This window comes from Citrus clementina, unplaced genomic scaffold (genome assembly GCF_000493195.1).
Source record: "Citrus clementina cultivar Clemenules unplaced genomic scaffold, Citrus_clementina_v1.0 scaffold_341, whole genome shotgun sequence".
Classification (NCBI taxonomy): Eukaryota; Viridiplantae; Streptophyta; class Magnoliopsida; order Sapindales; family Rutaceae; genus Citrus; species Citrus x clementina.
The window spans coordinates 1-7,500 of record NW_006262311.1 but is presented as its reverse complement, the minus strand read 5'-3'; the positions used below and the strand labels follow the sequence as shown (position 1 = coordinate 7,500).

Sequence of the window (7,500 nt, the reverse complement as noted above, 5' to 3'; positions counted from 1 at the left end):
TAAACAAGCGTTCAACTTTCTTTTAGCAACTTTCTTTTAGAAGTAGAATTACTATTCTAATTACTATATTCTAACTCATTATAAGGATAACGTATTATCATTAAATTCGAAAGTTTATAATTACATTATTATCCAGTTGGTTACTTTTTTTATTACAAATCAACACAATTTTTATTCCCGTTTCAATATGAATATTACCACTTTACTTTATTTATATTTATGAAAAAGGCCAAAAAGCCCCTTATCGGATTTGAACCGATGACTTACGCCTTACCATGGCGTTACTCTACCACTGAGTTAAAAGGGCAATTGGATTCAATTATTGAAGGCGTCACTAGGCGGATAAGATAGATCTATATCTATCTATATATATATTATAATTATATGCAGTAGACTCATAGCGGCGAGTGTCACCTAGGGGAACGATAATTTTGATTTACTTAATAAGTAATAAGTATAAGTATCGGTTAACCCGGGTTTATTGATATTGGATTTGATAAATATCAATGAAATGAAGTGTTTCAAGACCGACCCTAATGGAATTGACTTAAATTGATCTGACCCCATCAGAACGGAACGAAACTTATTTGATTGATACATGGATACATGGACCTACCAATTCGACATAGATCCACCAGATTTCACATGTGATAAAGAGATTCTGTTTGTTCCCCGAACCCAAATTTTAGAGAAAAAAAAAAAAAAAAAAAAATTGATAACTTGTTAATCTTAATCCCCGTTCCCAGATTTTCGGATTTCTCATTTGTTAATTTCCCAGCTTAGGGCGATATAGGAATAGTCCGATCTCATCTTACCAAGGAGTGGATAAATGAATGAAAGTTAAGTGGAAGAAATGAAGAAAAAATCTTCTTTTATGTCGGATCAATCACTTCCCAAAAGAGTCCTCTACTTTGCCTATTTTTATTTTTATTATTATTTATAGCAATTTCTATAATAGATTTCGATTTTAGACTAGAATGGCGATTAGAATGAGCGATTGATGGACGAATCAAAAAATGCTATTGGTATGGGATCAGAAAAGGTGGAAAGATCCTTTACTTTAGAGTTAGTCATCCCATTCCATTATATTGACAATTTCAAAAAACTGTTCATACTAAGTATGATGGCAGTCGGGCAAATATGCCCCCATCGTCTAGCGGTTCAGGACATCTCTCTTTCAAGGAGGCAGCGGGGATTCGACTTCCCCTGGGGGTAGGGTACTACGAAAGGAAGTTGATCGTGGATTATAAATAAGCCTAGACTTTATTCTTCCTGGGTCGATGCCCGAGCGGTTAATGGGGACGGACTGTAAATTCGTTGGCAATATGTCTACGCTGGTTCAAATCCAGCTCGGCCCAATAATTCGCTGATCCACCAGGAAATGATATAACCCCCTTTGTTTTCCAGAAATGCCAGATACGAAAGACTCAAGAATAAAAAGAGTCCAATTCTCCGATAGATCCCTACCGCTATTTATTTATTTTGTTTGCTCCATTTATTTGTTCCCATAAAATATGTTGTGCTTTAAATATTGATATTTTTATGAATTGTCTTTTAGAAACTTTAAAATTTAATTTCAATAAAATTTATATCGATTCAATTCTCTTTTTTTTTTTTTTTTTCATTGGGACATTGAAAAACGAATTATCAATTGATTTGGCAATAACGAAAGGAATCCGTGCCGCTCTCACTAAAGTGTATATCCGTGTGTATATCAATATCTCACTCACGTCTCGGTTCCACACGTCGATATTTATCTAAATATAAATGAAATTGTTTGAATGAAATCATAAAAATAGGTATTCGGTACATTTTACCGCCCCGGGATTGTAGTTCAATTGGTCAGAGCACCGCCCTGTCAAGGCGGAAGCTGCGGGTTCGAGCCCCGTCAGTCCCGACGGATCCAAATCCAATAAAAAAAAAACATCAATATATCTCGCCGTTTCTGTTAAACTGGGGCAAAATAAAATGGTAGAATTTCATGCCTACTGCTCTCCTTTGCTCTTTTTTCTTTTTCATTTCTCTTTCTCATCAACCAGTACCGATTGATGAGAAAGAGACATGTGCGAATTGCTACAATTATTGGTAGCATCATATTCAGGATTCCAAGAGCTACCGTAGGGGGTCTGGTTTTTTTGACTGTCCCCCATCTGTGTATGGAATGGAATCGAGTACCATATCGTTCCCGGGAGCGTATACACAACTGAATTTAAGATCGTTACTTTGATAGAATACTTTTAAGATTAAGATTCAAAGTATCTTCTTTTCTGGTTTCTAGTTTGGCTAACTTAAATTACTAGTTTGAATTTGAAAGAATTTATCTCATTCAAATTTCACGCCGAACTTTTGAGGGATACGTTCTAGTACTAATCCAAGGGAGGGGGGATGATATTCTTAATAAAATAAAGATCAAGCAAGGCGCCAACCCCTCCCGAAGAGGGAATGAATAATCTTTTTTAAGCGTATTGCCAAAGAAGAATAAACTCGAAATAAATCTAAATAAAATAGTCAATTTTATGAAATATTCGATTCTTTTCTACTGGGACTCGTCTTTATCACACTTCTTTTTCGTTTTTTTTTTAATGATATAATTTTCTTGAAAAAAAAAAAAAAAAAAAAATGAAAAGGGGTTTCGAACTTAACCCCTTCCCTTTTTCTTTTTCTATTTCGTTTCGATTGTTTGTTTGGTTTTTTTCTAAACCCTTTGTAAACAAGGAAAGTGTAAAGCGGTTAGGGGGTTGTACAAGTAAGGCGGTCGATTATAGAAAAGACAGACTGGAAAAGACTGGTAAATAAAAAAGTATTAGTATTAAAAAAGTATTAGTATTAAAGTAAAGGAATTCTTTTGATTGAATCAGGAATCAAAGTTTGTATTTGGTGTGTGGATAAAAGAGCTGCCTATGTTATACTATTGAATTCTCGACGATGAATCGACTTGACAGTCAAATATTGTTATTCATGATATTGATCCCATTCGCTATCATCGAAATGTAATTCATCCCATTGAATTTACAAGCGAAAGGGTTATCATCTCTATGGGATTAAATCCCGAGTTATTGCGAAGTAAAAAAAAAAAACCAAACGATGAGACTATGGAAGTAAATATTCTCGCATTTATTGCTACTACACTGTTCGTTCTAGTTCCTACTGCGTTTTTGCTTATAATATACGTAAAAACGGTCAGTCAAAGTGATTAATTTGAACGAAACTTGACTTCTTAGTTCTTATAGTTCTTATCAAGGATTTAAGAAAAAAAATTCAATTTCATGTCTTAGTCTTAAATGAAACCAACGGACTAGAATCAGCAGTAGCCTATGAGATTCGATAGTATGGTAGAAAGATTCATATATGAATCTTTCTACCATACTATCTATTTTTATTATTTTTATGTATAAAGATAGAAACTGAATAGAGATCAATCTACAATATGGATATGGATCCTTATATATGTTAATAGATACATAGTATCTCAATTCTATTTCTTTGCTTCGTCTATTTGTATTTTCTTTTTGTTCATTCCAATCAATCTGAAATAATCGAAAGGCTGCTCTTACGATTTTCAAATTGATTTATTTCTGATTATTTTCAATATGAATCTCGGTATACATTAAAAAAAGAATCAAATCGATGAAAGAAAAAAAAATTTGGGCATATATTACTAAAAGAAAATCAAGTTAATAAAAGAAAATGAAATAGGAAAGAAATAAAGTAATCGTTTTTTTTAGCATTCCGAAGAAGTCGTTGATTGAGCGGTTGACAGATGATCCAAGGAGTTCTATTCTATAACTTCTTCCGATTTCAAAAAGGGGTACCCCGGCGATTGTCAACCCTGGAGCCATGATATGAAACGGGTCAATAAAGCATAGCAGAAAGCAAATTTCTAAAATACTCAAATAATAAAAAATAATAAAATCGGTGGTAAGTGCGAAATATGTGACTTGACCAAGGCACAATCTTATTATTATTAACTATTCAAATTAAATCGTGAACCCTTTCTTTTCTCTTTGAACAGTCCAATAAAAAAAAAGGGGGGTCCGGTTTTCCGCGTTCTTCCCCATTGTCCATAGAGAACTCTGGCAAGGGCCGGTTCAGAAAAACCAAATAGAAAATCTAGGAAGACTTCGGTTGGAATAAAATTCCTATGATCTGTATCCCCCTTCCTTTCAAATAGAAAGAGGGGAATTTTGGAAATATAGGTTTGATTTGGATTCTGAAAGAGCATTATTCATATATATTATGAATTGTATTCTATTCATAATAGAATCGAATACAATTACCTCGCCAGAATCCAAGCCAATAGAATTCCGAAATGAAGGTATTTTGATTAATTCAATTTCGAAATTCTAAATGGAATTAAATTACTGAATTTAATTATTCTATTAATTATTTAATAATTAATAGAATTAAAAAGGCTTTGCAGAACGATCTATAAAAAAAGTGATACAGTTTGATTCCCCAACTCAATTAGTAGTATCTCTAGAGTCCACTTCTTCCCCATACTACGAGCGAAAGGGAAAATGTAAAGACTACCATTAAAGCAGCCCAAGCGAGACTTACTATATCCATGTGAATTATGTCCCCTATCTCTATGAATATGAAGAATTTATTCCATTATTGTTTCCTAATAATAGTGGAATCACTGGCGCAGAGTCAAAAAGGGATTCTGGCCCAACGCCCTTGATGAAAGACTCCACTAAATATGAAACGCTCCAATAAATCCACTTAGAACAAGTTCGTATATGATTTCTAGTAGAATCCGGAAAAATGAAACAAAATACACAGTCGCACTTTTCTTTGGAAGTATCAAAGGGAGTGTTACCTAATCTGTAGTAATAATAAGAACTCCTCGTTTTTTTTGTTGCCCTTTATTATCATTAAGTAAAAGCCAATTATCCGTCCAATCGAATATTGATTGAATGCCCGTGCATTCATAGACTCTTATGAGTCTGTATACTGCATACAAAGTATCTCCCGCCCCTTCCATAACGATTAATTCGATTCTCCCTCGGGCTTTTCAATCTAATTCAAGACCCGGTCAGTAGACCCTGCATTAGCAATTAGCAGTGGAAATAAATCGGTAACTCTTGATTTGATATGAAAGCGCTTCTACTACTATAATCTTTCCGTGAATCCTAAATGCAAGGATTAACAGCACTTTAAGTTTAAGGAACAGAAAAAAAAAAAAGAACAGAAACCCCAGCTATTTCGAATCACGAAAATGTCAAGAGTCGCGTACTTTGCTGGAAAAGATTCGGCGAGTTAGACCAGCCAAGCAGAATAAGGGATTGCGAGTCTTATCGTTTGTTGATCAGGCGACACCCAGATTTGAACTGGGGAAAAAGGATTTGCAGTCCCCCGCCTTACCGCTCGGCCATGCCGCCAAAACGATACAAAATAGATTAAAAAATTCCCCCTTTGCTTGTTTTGTTTGGGGGGGGGGTACTCAATGTCTTTTCTTTTTTTTGTGTACGTCCATATAAAATCTCGTTTTTCTTAATTCCTTGCCTAAAAAAAATATGTCCTTTTTTTGGATCGGCTCCGGTTCTTCAATTGATTTTATAGTATCTCACACAACATCTTAATACCTCTCTTTTCTCTTTCTTTTTTTCTATTGAAAAATGAAAAAAGAAATGTGCATTTTCAGTCACAAAAGCCAAAATTAAGGACAAATTGGAACCATTAACTAGTGACTGAAAATTCGTGACCAACTCTTGGATTGAAATTGAAATTGTCAATTTTGTTTCCTAATGATAGAAGAAAATCAAAATTGATACCTACCTAATCAATATTGGTTTTTTCTATAAAAAAAGCCTTCTCCATTTCAATTATAACAGCAATTATGAGTATATGTAAACCCCAAACATAAATCGTTTCGCGGCTAGCTTATTGGTTATCTTATCTGTGTCTGATGCCTCTCTATAGGGAATTTTCCGAAAATTGTCGTACTGCAATTTAGATGAAGAGAAAATCGAAATTTTGATAGAGCACGACATGCGCTGTCCCGAAGCGAACTATGCAATAAAGGGGGGCGATGTATATATAGATAGCTATATCGGCACGGGTTTACTAAATACAAGCCGTCTTACGCACTTCAATCCTATTCTAAAAATTCGACTAAAAAAAGAAAAAGGGGGTTCTTCGCAAATCATTTTTTGAACAGTGGAATCCACGAAAAAGGTAAGTGCTAAAAAAATGAGCTTTACGCTGGTATATTGTGTCTGATTCTTATGTCTTTATCTTAGCGAATAGATCAAATCACGACGTTTATTTTTCTGGTATCCTAACGGATTGGAATATCATAATAATGGTATAAATTGAATTATTTTTTTGATTCTATACAAAACTCCGTAAGTCTAAGTGGAATTTATCGCTTCCTTTCCATTTGGATCTGTCTCTTAGAAATTCCAATTTTATTAAGTATAAAATCATCCTTTTTCCCCCGTTCATACGTATTTCATACATTCCATCTATATGGAGTTGGGTAAAATTTCATGCGATTCAGTAAACAGAATCTAAATTCCAGCATTCTGCATCGAATCATATGAATCGATGCAGAATGAGAAACGAATGGGATTTTTTGATAAATGGGAAATTCAAAATGCTCGGAGATGGAAATGCAGGAATGTCTACAATACCTGGGTTGAATCAGATACAATTGAAGGATTTTGTAGGTTCATTGATCAGGGCTTAACAGAAGAGCTTTATAAGTTTCCAAAAATTGAAGATACAGATCAAGAAATTGAATTTCAATTATTTGTGGAAACATATCAATTGGTAGAACCCTTGCTAAAAGAAAGAGATGCTGTATATGAATCATTCACGTATTCTTCTGAATTATATGTATCCGCAGGATTAATTTGGAAAAGCCGAGGGGACATGCAGGAACAAACTATTTTTATTGGAAACATTCCTCTAATGAATTCTTTGGGAACTTCTATAGTAAACGGAATATACAGAATTGTCATCAATCAAATATTGCAAAGTCCCGGTATCTATTATCGGTCAGAATTGGGCCATAACGGAATTTCGGTCTATACAGGCACCATAATATCTGATTGGGGGGGAAGATTCGAATTAGAGATTGATAGAAAAGCAAGGATATGGGCTCGTGTGAGTAGGAAACAGAAAGTATCTATTCTAGTTCTATCAGCAGCTATGGGTTCGAATCTACGAGAAATTCTAGAGAATATTTGCTACCCTGAAATTTTCTTGTCTTTCCTGACGAATAAGGAGAAAAAAAAAATTGGATCAAAAGAAAATGCCATTTTGGAGTTTTATCAACAATTTGCTTGTGTAGGCGGAGATCCGGTATTTTCGGAATCCTTGTGTAAGGAATTACAAAAGAAATTTTTTCACCAAAGATGTGAATTAGGAAAGATTGGTAGACGAAATATGAACCAGAGACTGAATCTGAATATACCTCAGAACAATACATTTTTGTTACCACGAGATGTATTGGCAGCTGTCGATCATTTGATTGGACTGAAATTTGGAATGGGT

General features: G+C 34.3%; 3 non-coding genes across 3 annotated transcripts; 1 reads left to right on the top strand and 2 right to left on the bottom strand.

Moving 5' to 3' along the window:
• Window positions 1-235: 235 nt before the first annotated feature.
• Window positions 236-307, bottom strand: TRNAT-GGU. The gene has a single exon. It is a non-coding gene; the product is annotated as a tRNA-Thr (tRNA).
• Window positions 308-1,823: 1,516 nt separating this feature from the next.
• Window positions 1,824-1,897, top strand: TRNAD-GUC. Its single transcript has one exon. It is a non-coding gene; the product is annotated as a tRNA-Asp (tRNA).
• A 3,413-nt stretch (window positions 1,898-5,310) lies between these two features.
• On the bottom strand, window positions 5,311-5,381 carry TRNAC-GCA. The gene has a single exon. It is a non-coding gene; the product is annotated as a tRNA-Cys (tRNA).
• Window positions 5,382-7,500: the final 2,119 nt, after the last annotated feature.